The 14584-nt window shown below is 42.6% G+C and overlaps 1 protein-coding gene across 2 annotated transcripts in view; it reads left to right on the forward strand.

Moving 5' to 3' along the window:
- SP3 (Sp3 transcription factor) overlaps positions 1 to 14584 on the forward strand; it is a 63136-nt gene that overhangs the window by 11642 nt on the left and 36910 nt on the right. The gene's annotated exons all lie outside the window — the stretch shown is intronic.

The following is a 14584-nucleotide window of genomic DNA, read 5'->3' on the forward strand; positions in this document are numbered from 1 at the left end:
GTTCATCTTTGAAAGTTTGTAGCATTTGAAGTTCAGAATCCATTTTACTGTTGTACCAATAACATTTGTGGTTTTTCCTTACAACATTATATTTGTTTTGACTTTTCCTTGGTATTGTCAAGCATTATAAAATGTTTGGTTTGCAGGTAGGATGTCTTGGTTGGCCTTGGTGTGATGTGGGTTAAGTGATTAGTGCATTGCATATTTGCTTGGGGAATTAGGTTGGCACAGTGAAAACATGATACTCGGAGTAAAGAGGACTCAGCCTCTAGCTATCTGTGTGATTTTTGGCCAACTTTTCTCTTGCAAACTTGCTTTCCTCATTGTGTAAATGGAAGTGTTGGCCTAGATAATATATGGTACTTTTTATTTAGACTGGGAGTGGGGAACCTTTTTTCTGCCAAGGGCCATTTGGATATTTATAACATCATTCGTGGACCATACAAAATTATTGACTTAAAAATTAGCCTGGTATACTGAGTTTTGAGTGCTGCCTGCATTTGCTTTGGCAGGGACAGACCAAAATAATTTTCTGGGCCTTATACAGCCCTTGGGCAGGTTGTTCCCCACCCCTGTTGTAGACCTAAAATTAGTTGGTTCTTTGATATTGAGTGTTAAAACTTAGCTGTGCTAGAAATAACTATTAATAGTATGGGGAATGATTTTAGAAGTGTAGTCTCAAGATGTGCAACATTCAAATTATAAAGTTTGAAAAGAACTATTGTTGCTCTATTGTTATTTGTCTAATTTAGCATTTTATTGAATGTTTTGTTATGCACTAAATCCTGAACTTTATTACTTTAGCTTTTCTAATTTGATTTGAGTTTCTGTGGAGATGTTCTGTTACAGCCTTTCACTGGGTCATTGATTCCAAACTCTTAATTGGGTCATTTGACTTGAACTGATCGAAATAACTCCAGTCAGCATTTAGAGATTACTTTTATTCTTTTGAGAAATTTGTGGTGTAATGCTTAGAAGATTGAAATTGTGCAGAGCCTCAGGTCTGTATCTGGAAATCCCCTAATTTTGCAGTTGTGCCTTCTGTAGGTGTAGTTTAGAGGAACAGTTCTCAGTGTGATCAGTGGACCCCTGATAGGGCCTCAGAGTTCTCCTGTCAAATTACTTTTCATGATAGACTAAGAAGTCATTGGCCTTTTTCACTGTGTTGACATTTTCACTGATGGTGGTGGATCAAGCTTAGTCCTGTACTGGTGGTTGCTGTATTCTTGACCATGCGCTTAACAGTTGAAGAATTTCAGTTTCACTGAAAAATGACATTGATGAACTGGTAAAAATATTTTTACTAAATTTTCACCTTGAGTACTGTGTGTCTTTAAAATAATAGCTTTATAGTGTATAATTCACATGCCATAAAATTCATCCTTTAAAGTATACAATTCAGTGGTTTTTAATGTAGTCATAGACTTATTTAACCCTTAATACTATCAAATTTTCATCACCCCAGAAAGAACCCCATATTTGCTAGCAGTGACTCCTCAGTCCTCCCCCCTGCTCAGCCTGGCAACTATAATCTACTTTCTGCTTCTTTAGATTTGCTTTATCTGCATTTGCCTGTTATTTCCTGTGAGCATAGTGTACAAAACATGGCCTTTAGGGCCTGCTGCCTTTGATTTAGTAAAATGTTCTCAAGGTTTGTGTGTGTAGTAGCATGTATCAGGAGTTTATTTCTTTTTATTGCTGAATAACATTCTGTTGTATGGATATACCCCACTTATTTACCTGTGACGGACATTTGGGTTGTTTATATTTTTTGGCAATTATGAATAATGCTGATATGAACGTGTGTATAGTTTTTGTGCAACACATTTTCTTTCGGAGTATATAATCTAGGAATGGATTGCTGGGTTGTATGTTAATTGTGTATAACTTCTCGAGTTAATTGCCAAACTGTTTCCAGAGAATGCACTGTTTTGTGATCTCAGCAGCAATGTATGAGGGTTCCAGTTTGTCTTGTCTCCCCACTAATGCTTATTATTGATCATCTTTTTTATTACAACCATTCTATGGGTGTGAAATGGTGTCTCATCATGGCTTTGATTTGCAGTTCCTGCTGCATGTCTTTATCGTTTTCTTTGTGATGAAATGGGAAGTATGCTTCAATAAAACATTTCCGTTGCCTACTAAATTAGGATAGGTGTGTTTGAAAAAAAGTACTTCTATCCCTTTTTGTGTAGTTTGTGAGTTGTAAGCAAAACTAGGTGGTATTTTCATGAAAGTTTTTACTTGAAAGAATGACAAACTGTAGCTATTTTCTCAAGCAAATGAAGTGAGCCTGTTGCAGGAAGTCATGGTATTTGCAGTCAGTGATAAAATTTTGGCATTCCAATAAAAAATGGAGTTTTTAGAAAAGTATTTATTCGGCCAGCGCCGTGGCTCACTTGGCTAGTCCTCTGCCTGCGGCTCTGGCACCCCGGGTTCTAGTCCCGGTTGGGACGCCGGATTCTGTCCCGGTTGTTCCTCTTCCAGTCCAGCTCTCTGCTGTGGCCTGGGAGTACAGTGAAGGATGGCCCAAATGCTTGGGCCTTGCACCCGCATAGGAGACCGGGAGGAAGCACTTGGCTCCTGGCTTTGGATTGGCGCAGCGCCGGCCCTGGCGGCCATTAGGGGAGTGAACTAACGAAGACCTTTCTCTCTGTCTCTCTCTTTCACTGTTTACTCTCTCTCACTGTCTAACTGCCTGTCCAAAAAAAAAAAAAAAAAAAAGTATTTATTCATCTGAAAGGCCAAGCAACAGAGGGGAAGAAATCTTCCATCTGTTGTTTCTCTTCTCAAATGGCAGCAACATCCAGGTCTAGGTCAGGTGGAAGCCAGGAGCTGGGAATTGCATCCTGGTCTCCACGTGGGTGGCAGGGTCCCATACACTTGGGTCATCTTACACTGCCTTCCAAGGCACATTAGCACATTAGTGGAACAGTCCAGATTCATACTGTTGTTCTAGTGTGGGGTGCTGGTGTCTTAAGTGGCAACTTAATCCTGTGCCATGATGCCAGCCCCTGAAATTAGAATTTTGGGAAACTATACCATGAGCTTGATGGCATCTTACTAATTTTTTCCTGATAAGATGGGTTGGTGATATTACTAAGTAGGATTTTCTTGATGTTGTGTTACAATGAGATGTGCCAGTACTTCCAAGATGTGTATGAAAGCTCAGTGAACCAGTGTTTTTCAGATGACCAGCTCATTATGTTCCAAAACCAAACTGATATGGTTCAGATTCCACATTCTAACTGACCTTTAAGAAAATGCCACTAGAAGTTGGTGTTGTGGTGCAAAGGGCTGAACTGCTTCTGCAGTGATGGTATCCTATATGGGCACTGGTTTGAGTTCTGGCTGCTCCACTTCTGATCCAGCTCCCTGCTAATGTTCCTGGGAAAGCAGCAGGAGATGGCCCAAGTGCTTGGGTCCCTGCACCCATGTGGGAGACCCGGATGGAGCTTATGGCTTTGACCTGCCTGTTGACGCTGGTTGAGCAGTGAACCAGCGGATGAAAGATTTTCTCTCTCTCTGTCTCTCTCTTTCCTTCTCTTGTGTAACTGTCTTTCAAATAAATTGAGTAAATCAACCTTAAAAAAAAAACACACCAAAAACCTGCCAGTTGTCAAACTTGGTGTACTATTATAAAACATCCATAACAGGGTTGGCACCGCAACTCACTAGGCTAATCCTCTGCTTGCGGAGCCGGCACCCCGGGTTCTAGTCCCGGTTAGGGCGCCGGATTCTGTCCCGGTTGTTCCTCTTCCAGTCCAGCTCTCTGCTGTGGCCCAGGAAGGCCGTGGAGGATGGCCCAAGTGCTTGCGCCCTGCACCCACATGGGAGACCAGGAGGAAGCACCTGGCTCCTGGCTTCGGATTGGCACAGCACGCTGGCTGCAACACACCAGCTGTAGCAGCCACTTTGAGGGTGAACCAATGGAAAAGGAAGACCTTTCTCTCTCTCTCTCTCTCTCTCTCTCTCTCTAACTCTGCCTGTCAGAAATAAATAAATAAATAAATAAATAAATAAATAAATAAAACATCCATAATAGGCTGAAATGTCAAGTTATTCCTCTCTTTTGCAGCTTATGTGAGACTAGATACTCTTCATATGATTCAGCCCAAGTCACATATTATAAGAGGTTGAATGTAAAAGCACATCTGAGACTATAGATGCCTTCTTTTAATCTTGGTATTAAAGAGATTTGTAAAAATGTGAAATACTGATTTCTCTAACCTTTATTTTTGGAAAACAGCTTTTTATAAAATGTTTATGTTATCTGTAAGATTTATTTTTAAATGAGCTTAAAAACAGATTTCTGTAATTTCTAACCTTTTAAATACTTAATTTCTAGTGTAAATAATCATAGTATGATATATACATATATACATATATATGCTTTATGTACAAAAGTTTTGGGGGCTTCAGTAATATTTAAAAGCTTAAAAGGAGCCCTGAGACCAAAAAGTTTGAGAATAGTTTTTATTTACTTATTTATCTGAAAGGCAGAGTTACAAGGTGGGGTTGGAGCCGGCACCGCGGCTCACTAGACTAATCCTCCGCCTTGCGGCACCGGCACACCGGGTTCTAGTCCTGGTCGGAGCGCCGGATTCTGTCCCGGTTGCCCCTCTTCCAGGCCAGCTCTCTGCTGTGGCCCAGGAGTGCAGTGGAGGATGGCCCAAGTACTTGAGCCCTGCACCCCATGGGAGACCAGGAGAAGCACCTGGCTCCTGCCATCGGATCAGCGTGGTGCGCCGGCCGCAGCACACCGGCCACGGCGGCCATTGGAGGGTGAACCAACGGCAAAGGAAGACCTTTCTCTCTATCTCTCTCTCTCACTATCCACTCTGCCTGTCAAAAAAAAAAAAAAAAAAAAAAAGGTGGGGTTAGGGAGGGGAGAGAAATCTTCCATCTACTAGTTCATTCCGCAAATGCTTGCAACTGCTGGAGCTGAGCAGACTCGCAGCCAGGAGCTTCTTTCAGGTCTTTCATGTGTGTGCAGAGGCCCAAGCACTTGGGTCATTTTCCACTGTTTTCCCAGGTGCATTAGCTGGGAGTTGGATTGGAAGTGGAGCAAGCGAAACATCAGCTATAGCCCATATGGGATGCAGGTGCCACAGGACCTGCTGTGCCATAGTGCCAGCTATGAGAACTGTTTTTTGAATCAATTTTAAGTCTGTGTGAAGTTCACATTATAGAGTTCTATACATGGTTTTTGTGCATTTGGTCATGTAATTAGGTTGGTGTTAAGTACTGAGTGCTTCAGTAATTTATTTTCAAAGCCGTTAAAATTAAGAATTAAATACAAAATGGAATTTTTAAGTGGTAATTTAGTTTATTTGAAATAGTGACCAGAAAGGGTAATGTAAAGAAGTCCTCCAGAAAGGTCATTAAATTTGAATTTTACTCCAGTTTTAAAGGAATAAAGAAAGAATTTGAGAAAGTAAGTTAATACACAGTATATTTAGTAAGAAAAACTAAGAAGTTCCCATTTTGGGGGTTATTAGGAAAACTTTCTCTCGGTCTTTTTAACTGGCAAGAAAGATCTTTTAAAAAAGATTTATATATTTCAAAGGCAGAGGTGATGGAGAGTGGGAGACAAAGATCTTTCATCCACTGATTCACTTCCCAAATGACTGTGGCTATTGGGTCAGGCCTAGGTCGACAAAGCCAGGAGTCAGGAACTCTGTCTTGAGTCTTGCATATGGGTGGCTGGGCCCCAAGCACTTGTGCCATCTTGTGCTTTCCCAGGCCATAGCAGAGAGCAGGATCGGAAGTAGAGTAGCTGGGACTCAAACCGTTGCCCATATGGGATGCCAGCACTGCAGGCAGTGGCTTTAGCTGCTATGCCGCAGCGCTAGCTCCGTTAAGATCTGTTTTCAGTTAACTTTGTACACATGATTAACTCTGTACTAAATAAAGAGTTCAACAAATATTATGAAAAAAAATGTTCCTCAACAGTCCAAAGACTCTCAAAATTATCAATTTCACTTCTGTAGATTACCATATATGTGCTCTGTTAGTTACCACAGATCAGGGAGAATATAGGGTATTTGTCCTTTTGGGACTGGCTTATTTCACTAAGTATAATGTTTTCTGTTGGGTCCATTTTGTTGTTGCAAATGACAGAATTTCTTTTTTTTTTTAACTGCTGTGTAGTATTCCATGGTGTATATATCTCATAATTTCTTTATCCAGTTTCCAGTTGACGGACATTTGGATTGATTCTGTATCTTAGCTATTGTAAATTGAGCTGCACTTGTTTTTAAAGTTCTCTTATGGGTGGGTGAGGTGGCTGCTGTTTGATACACTGGCATCCCGTATTAGCATGCCAGCCTCATGTTGGAGTACAGGGTCAAGTTCTGCTGCTCCGCTTCGGGTTCACCTTTCTTCTGATGTACCTTGGAAAGCAGTAGAAGTTGGTCCAAGTGCTTGGGCCCCTGCCACCCTAATGGGAGACCTGGAGGGCGTCGGAGAGTGGTACACTCCTGCCTTGGCTTGGCCACACTGTTGGCGGTCATTTGGGGAGTGAACCAGTGATGGAAGCTCTCTGTTTCAAATTTACTCTTTCATTTAAATAATTCAATCAGTCATCTAATCCTCTTCCTCCTCATTTCTCTTTTTTTTTTTTTTTTTTAAGTTCCCCTTCAACCGAGATGACTTCTATTCCAGCCCTTTTAAGCAGTAAATGTGACTTGACCCTTTCCCTTGTGTGGGGTACTTTTACTCTTAGGAGCCAATCTTCATCTTCCTTGGGACATAAAGCCCAACTATCCGCAACCTGCAGTCCCTCTCACTCGTGAAATTTCTTTCCATTTCTGGCCCACTGGGAAATGCATGCTGCTTTTGAGATTGTCTTTGTAGTCGTATTCATCATTGCTGTGTATTTGAAACTGGGAGGAGGCAAAGTATGAATTTATGTATCTTCCTATTATCTTTTGTAGATAAGAAATTATCCAAAATTTCAAAGACTTAGTCCCTCAAATTTTGGTGTGCTACCAGATTTTGTTTTCTCTAAATAGTTTTACCCTTCAAGACTGGGTATATTTAAAACGCAGTCAGGTTATAGAAGGCATTTCTTCTCTAAAGCAAACAACTTAGGGGCCAGGTCTGTGGTACAGTGTGTTAAAACCCTGTCCTGCATCGTGGACATCTCATATGGGTGCTGGGTCAAGTTCTAGCTGCTCCACTTTGATCCAGCTCCCTGCTGATGCACCTGGGAAGGCAGCAGAGGATGGCCCAAGTCTTAGGGCCCCTGCGTCCACATGGGAGACCTAGAGGAAGTTTCTGGCTCCTGGTTTCAGCCTGGCCCAGCCCCAGTTGTTGCTGCCATTTGGTAACAACCAGCGGATGGAGGACCTCTCTTTCTCTACCTCTCTCTACCTCTATTTTCAAATAAATAAAATGAATCTTTAAGAGAAAGCAACTTAATGTTTAGAATTCCCCATTATCCATGGAAAACTGGCTAGTGGCAGACTAATTGGTATCTGTACTTTTTTTCTGTAATTAGAGAAAGAAGCAGTACAAAAACTTAGTGCACCTTATATGCACCTACTGTGTCACTGTTTAGGTGGTGGTGTTGTGTGTGTTTTTTTTTTTTTTTTTTTTTTTTTTTTTTTTTTTTACAGGCAGAGTGGATAGTGAGAGAGAGAGAGAGAGAGAAAGGTCTTCCTTTTGCCGTTGGTTCACCCCCCAAATGGCCGCCACGGCCAGCACGCAGCACCGATCCGAAGCCAGAAGCCAGGTGCTTCCTCCTGGTCTCCCATGCGGGTGCAGGGCCCAAGCACTTGAGCCATCCTCCACTGCCTTCCTGGGCCACAGCAGAGAGCTGGACTGGAAGAGGAGCAACTGGGACTAGAACCCGGGGTGCTGGTGCCGCAGGCGGAGGATTAGCCTAGTGAGCCGCGGCGCCGGCCTAGGTGTTTTTGTGTATATTATTTTTTGAAGGCCTTTTTTTTTTTTTTAAGATTTATTTATTTTTTTGCAAGTCAGAGTTACACACAGAGAGAAGGAGAGACAGAGCGAGTGGTCCTCTGTCCACTGGTTCATTCCCCAATTGGCCACAACGGCTGGAGCTGCGCTGATAAGGAGCCAGGAGCTTCTTCTGGATCTCCCATGTGGGTGCAGGGGCCCAAGAACTTGGAACATCCTCCACTTCCTTCCCAGGCCATAGCAGAGAGCTGGATCAGAAGTGGAGCAACTGGGACTTGAACTAGGGCCTATATTGGATGCCAGCACTGCAGGCAGTGGCTTTACCCTCTATACCACAGTGCCAGCCCCTGAAGCTTTAAAAAAAAATTTCTTTTTTTAAGATGAACAAATTTCATGCATTTCATATATATAAATTAGAATTCTGGATTGATGTACATCACCTCACAGGTGATTTTGTCTTTCCTTTTTCTTAAATATTTACTTATTGATTTGAAAGTAGGAGAGACAGAGATTTTCCATCTGCTGGTTCACTCTCCAAATGCCTGTAACAGCTGGGGTTGGGCTAGGCCAAAGCCAGGAGTCAAGAACTCCCTCCAGGTCTCCTGTGTGGATGGCGCTTCTTCCCAGGTGCATTAGCAAGAAGCAGTCAGAAGTGGAGAAGCCAGGTCTTGAAACAGGCTCTCTGATATGGAGTGAGGTCTTGAGCTAGGCTGTGGTAAAGGATGTCCGCTTCCCAGGTGGACTCGAACTGTGTTCTCCGATAACAGTATGTGGGCATCCTAAGTGCCAAATTAACTTGTTGTACCGCAACACCCACCCCTCACTTGTGGTTTTGTTAGAATGCTTTCTTTGATGCATTGTTCTATATTGCCATATTTTAAACTAAGAGAACTTGATTATAGCTTGTTTTTTAAATTATGTGATCATTTTAGTATTCTTGATTTTTTTATCCAGTTTACTTTATGAGGGTACTTAACATGTGACACTTTTTTAAAAATAATTCTCTGATGAGTACCATCATCCTCCCACAAACTAAATTAGTCCATCATCATTCATCCACTCAACGGATGTTTGAGAATATAGTGGTTGTTTGCAATAGAGAAGAAGACTAAGTCTGTACTCGCTTGAATCTTGTGTTCTAGTGGATAAAGACAGATAAGCATAAATGATCATTTTAAGTAGCTGGTGTTATGAAGAAAATAAAACAGGTTTATGGAATATTAGGAAATATGAAAGAACCGTGGAGGATGATGGACGGTGGTTATTTTAGATATAGTGGTTAAGAAATACTTCCTCATAATGAAATGCAGTTGAACTGAATGTTGAAAAAGGAGCCTGTAGGCCAGGCACCGCGGTTCACTTGGCTAATCCTCCGCCTGCGGCGCCGGCACCCTGGGTTCTAGTCCTGGTTGGGGTGCTGGTTCTGTCCCAGTTGCTTCTCTGCCAGTCCAGCTCTCTGCTGTGGCCAGGTGTCCAGAGCTTAGTGAATGTGGGATCTTAGAAAATGAGATTGGAACAATCAGGGACCAGATAATATAAGCCACGGGGATTTGGATTTTATTTAATTTTTAATAGGAAAACATTGGAGGGTTTTGAGTATGGGAATGGAATAGTGTGTTTATGTGTTAAAGAGATCGTTCTGGGGGCCGGCGCAGTGGTGCAGTAGGTTAATCTTCTGCCTGTGGAGCCGGCATCCCATATGGGTGCCGGTTCTAGTCCTGCTTGCTCCTCTTCCAGTCCAGCTCTCTGCTGTGGCCCGGAAGGCAGTGGAGGATGGCCCAGGTGCTTGGGCCCCTGCACCCGCATGGGAGACTGGGAAGAAGCCCCTGGCTCCTGGCTTCGGATTGGCGCAGCTCTGGTCGTCGCGGCCATTTGGGGAGTGAACCAATAGAAGGAAGAACTTTCTCTCTCTCTCTTTCTTTCTCTCTCTAACTCTACCTGTCAAATAAATACATAAAATCTTAAAAAAAAAAAAAAAAGGTTCGTTCTGGCAGTTCCCTGAGGCAGACTTTAAGCACAGGGCTGACAGTAATATTGGCAAGAAAGGATAATGAATTTGGCTAATCTAGTAATAAGGAAAATCTGGGGGAGGGATGGGCTAAGAGGGGATTAAGAATTCTGTTTTGGTTTTGTTAAAATTCGAGTTGCCTATTAGATGCCTAACTGGATAGTTCAAGTAAAAAGTTGAATATCAAAAGCTGATGGTCAGGTTGGGGTAGAGATTAATGTATATAGATGTGACCATATGAAATTATTCCTGTTTTAGCTTCTAGTAGGAGTGACAGCAGTTAGAAATATTTTAAGTCCCTTCCGCCCCACTTTAGGAAGAATATTGGAATAGGAGCTGGTAGCTGGAGGTACCTTGGTTGAGGGAGAGTTTTTCTGGGAGTTTCTCAAAAAATAGGAAGCCAATGATGCAGGGCAGGTGGTATAATAAAGTTGTTTTTAGGAAGGCAAGATGAAATACAGGACATAAGTATATAGATTAGGCACAAGAGTGGAGATAATCATGTTACAACAGGGAGGACACAGGATAGATAGAGCTTTACAGATGCATATAAGTTGATGGAGAGAGAGTTCTTGGCATAGAGTTTCTCATTTCCTTTTGTGATATGAAGCTTGAATCGGGGCAAGTATTTTTGAGAAGGAAGGTGGTATATGAAATTAGCATCTGAGAATCGGAAAGTGAAATGTAGAATTGCAGCATTACTGGGCACCCACTTAAATGATCAGCACAGTTGTTTTTACTCGTTACCTTGATCAGAATCTCTTGGGTGGAACCCAGGAGTCAGTATTTTTTTTTTTTTTTATTTAGTTATTTGGGAGGTAGAGTTACAGAGAGAAAGGTCTTTAATCCGCTGGTTCACTCCCCAAATAGCTGCAATGGCTGGAGTTGGGCCCATCTGAACCAAGACCGGGAGCTTCTAGGTCTCCCACGCGGGTGTAGGGGCCCAAGCACTTGGCCATCTTCTGTTGCTTTCTCAGGCCATTAGCAGAGAGTGTGATAGAAAGTGGAGCAGCCAGGCCTTGAACAGGCACCTATATGTGATACCGGCGCCAGAGACATAGGCTTTGCCCTACTACACCACAGCGTGGGCCCCTCCAGTTACCTTTAGCTGTTGGGGTGCATGCGCAGGGTTAATTGTTTGCTCCCTTGGAAAATCCTGTTTTTTATTTCCTCTGCCATGTTTTTGTGATCTCTTCTCCATTCTCATCCCCTCCTTAAAAATTAGTTTTTAACAGATTCAATGTAGTTCATAGATATAGTTCTGAGAATACAGTGATATTTCTTTCATCCCTCATCCCCCCCCCCCCTTTTTTTTATTTGAAAGGCATTCTCATTTTCTAAGTCTGGCTCTGACTGGTTTCCTAGGCCATTGTAAAAACATCTGATCTGTTTTCCATATCTCTGATCTTTCCTCTTTCCAGCCCATTAAAATTTTTTTTTTTAATATTTACTTCTTGAATAGGTGAATATCTGTACAAGACACAAATTCAGTTATAAAAAGTTAGCCTCTTTCCCTCCTTATCTTGATCCCTTAGTTCTTCTCCCTAGAGTTAACTATTGTCTTTTTTCCTAATGTGTAAAATATCTCTGGTGTAAGGATACAATTACAAACATTGCTAAGCCTGTATATTCTCTGCCATTCCCTGAAATTGTACCATTCTAGACTTGTTTTTCTGAATTTGATAAGTTTTAAGTTGGATTTGTTGCTTACAAATATACAACAAACTTTTTTTTCCCTCATAATCAGGAATTTTTAAAAAAATTTATTTATTTGAAAGGCAAAGTAAGAGAAAGAGGGAGAGATAGATGAGATCTTTCATCTGCTAGATTCATTCCCCCAATAACTGCAATGGCTGGGGCTGGGCCAAGCTGAAGCCAGGAGCCTGGAACTCCATGAGTGACAGAGGACCAGGTACTTGGCGCTGTCTTTTTCTGCTTTCTCAAGGGCATTAGCAGGCAGCTGGATCAGAAATAGAGCAACCAGGACTCATATGGGATGCTGGCATTGCAGGTGGCAGCTTAACCTGCTGTGTCACAATGCCAGCCTCAGCAATCTTGTTCTTATCAGTGACAGTGACAGTATTGAAGAGATGTCTTGTAATTTGTTTAGTAAGGTCCTTACTGATGTATATATTTTTAAGAAGATTGATTTATTTGAAAGGCAGAGCTGAGAGTAAGGGATCAATTGATCTATCTTGATCTTCTGGTTCACTCCCCAAATGGTTGTTACAGTGGCCAGAGCTGGGCCAGGCTGAAGCCAGGTGCTTGGAACTCATTTGGGTTTCTCTTGTGAGTGCAGGGTCCCAAGCACGTGGCCATATTCTGCTGCCTTCTCAGATGCATTAGCAAGGAGCTGAATCAGAAGTGGAACAGCTGGGACTTGAACCAGCACCCATATGGGGAAGCTGGTATTGCACATGACAACTTAACTTGCTGTGCCACAATGCTGGCCCCAACTGACCTGTATTTAATAAACTTATACAAATGTATTATTATTTTACTTGGAACAGTATGTATCTGACACACATTTTTTATGTTTTTATTTTAATACATCAGTTCTAGTTCCTAGGTTTAAGGACAGAGGCATGGCCAGCGCTGTGGCTCACTAGGCTAATCCGCCACCTGTGGCGCCGGCACACCGGGTTCTGGTCTCGGTAAGGGCACCGGATTCTGTCCCGGTTGCCCCTCTTCCAGTTCAGCTCTCTGCTGTGGCCAGGGAGTGCAGTGGAGGATGGCCCAAGTACTTGGGCCCTGCACCCCATGGGAGACCAGGAGAAGTACCTGGCTCCTGCCTTCGGTTTAGCACGGTGCGCCGGCCGCAGCGGCCATTAGAGGGTGAACCAATGGCAAAGGAAGACCTTTCTCGCTGTCTCTCTCACTGTCTACTCTGCCTGTAAAAAAAAAAAAAAAAAAAAAAAAAAAAAAAAAAGGACATAGGCATTTTAATTTTGGAAAATATTAAGAACTGTTACAGTATCTCCTTTATATCACTCACTCTCCCTAAGCACAGAACATGTTGCTGTTTTCTGTAAAATCTTCATTGGGTGCCAGTGTTTGGTGAGGGCCTGTTTCCAATATTGGAGTGCCTGGGATCTATGCCTGACTGCTTCTGCTACTGAATCCTGATCCCTGGTGTAGACCCTCAGAGGCAGTGATGCTAACTCAAGTGGTAGAGTTCTTTTTTTTTTTTTTGACAGGCAGAGTTAGAGAGAGAGACAGAGAGAAAGGTCTTCCTTTTTTCTATTGGTTCATCCCCCCACAAGTGGCCGCTACGGTTGGCACACTGCAGTTGGCCCACTGCAGCTGGTGCACCGCGCTGATCTGAAGCCAGGAGCCAGGTGCTTCCTCTTGGTCTCCCATGCGGGTGCAGGGCCCAAGCACTTGGGCCATCCTTCACTGTACTCCCAGGCCACAGCAGAGAGCTGGACTGGAAGAGGAACAACCGGGACAGAATCCGGTGCCCAACCGGGACTAGAACCCGGGGTGTCGGCACTGCAGGTGGAGGATTAGCCAAGTGAGCCGAGGTGCCGGCCCTTGTGGTAGAGTTCTTGCCACCCATATGAGAGACCTAGATTGAGTTCTAAGCTCCCAGCTTTGGCCCAGCTCAGTCGTGGCCATTGTGGGCATTTGGGGAATGAGGCAAAGGATTGGAGCTCTCTCTATATGTCTCTACCTGTCAGATAAATAAAAATTATCCCAAATAAATAAATAAAAACCAAACAAAATCCTAGAAAGAAACAACTTCACTGACTGTCATTGCCTTTACATCAGTGTCTGCAAATAAACACAGAGATTTTCTTGTGTGCTAAATAACTGGAGAGAACAAAGATGACTGTGATAATGCTTGCTTTGAGGTTGCCTGATAACCTAACAAACAGCTCAGTGGATTTCTCCACCTCTGTACTGTTGCTACTTTGGGGTTAGTGTTTCTCTGTGCTGGAGTTTGTCCTTGGCTTAGGATTCTTAGCAGCACTCCTCACCTTTGCCTTCAGATGTTGAACAGCCCCACTCCCTAGCTGTCACAGTAAAAGCTGGCTTCAGACACTGCCACATGTCCCCTGGCGGACAAAATCCTCCCTCCACCTCTTAATAGCCCCTGGCTTAGATGATGTATTAATAATGAAGTACAGTGCATAGAGTAGAGGAGTAACTTTCAGGTTGACATCTTCTAAAGTTCAGCTCACATGTGACCTCATCTTGTAGCCTTTCCTGCCTTCTTTAAATTACTGTTTAGTAGTGCTTGTTTCCTTTGTTTTGTAATATATGTAGTCAGCAGTGTTTAATCTCTGGAATTCAGCAGTCATTTCTTACTCTTTTTTTTTTTTTTTTTTTTTTTGAGAACGGATAAATGAAGAGCTGTCAGTAATAGATACAGAAAAAAACAGAATTTGATGGTAATGTATACTGTAAATTTTACTGTTTGCTTTGTTCAAACATGTGAGATGTATGGTATTTATTTCATACCATTACCACTTGTGTAATTGTGTTAAATTTGTAGTTTTTAGAAGATCCTTGACTTTAGAATTCTGTTTTAGAAACCAAGCTGTAATAGGGGGGAAGGAAACCTAAGAGAAGCAGAAGGAATTTTAGATTGTCCAACCTGCTTCTGAGGGAATTTCATAGAAGAGTGTTCATAGAGAACTTTGTCTC

This window comes from Oryctolagus cuniculus, chromosome 3 (genome assembly GCF_964237555.1).
Source record: "Oryctolagus cuniculus chromosome 3, mOryCun1.1, whole genome shotgun sequence".
Taxonomy (NCBI): Eukaryota; Metazoa; Chordata; class Mammalia; order Lagomorpha; family Leporidae; genus Oryctolagus; species Oryctolagus cuniculus.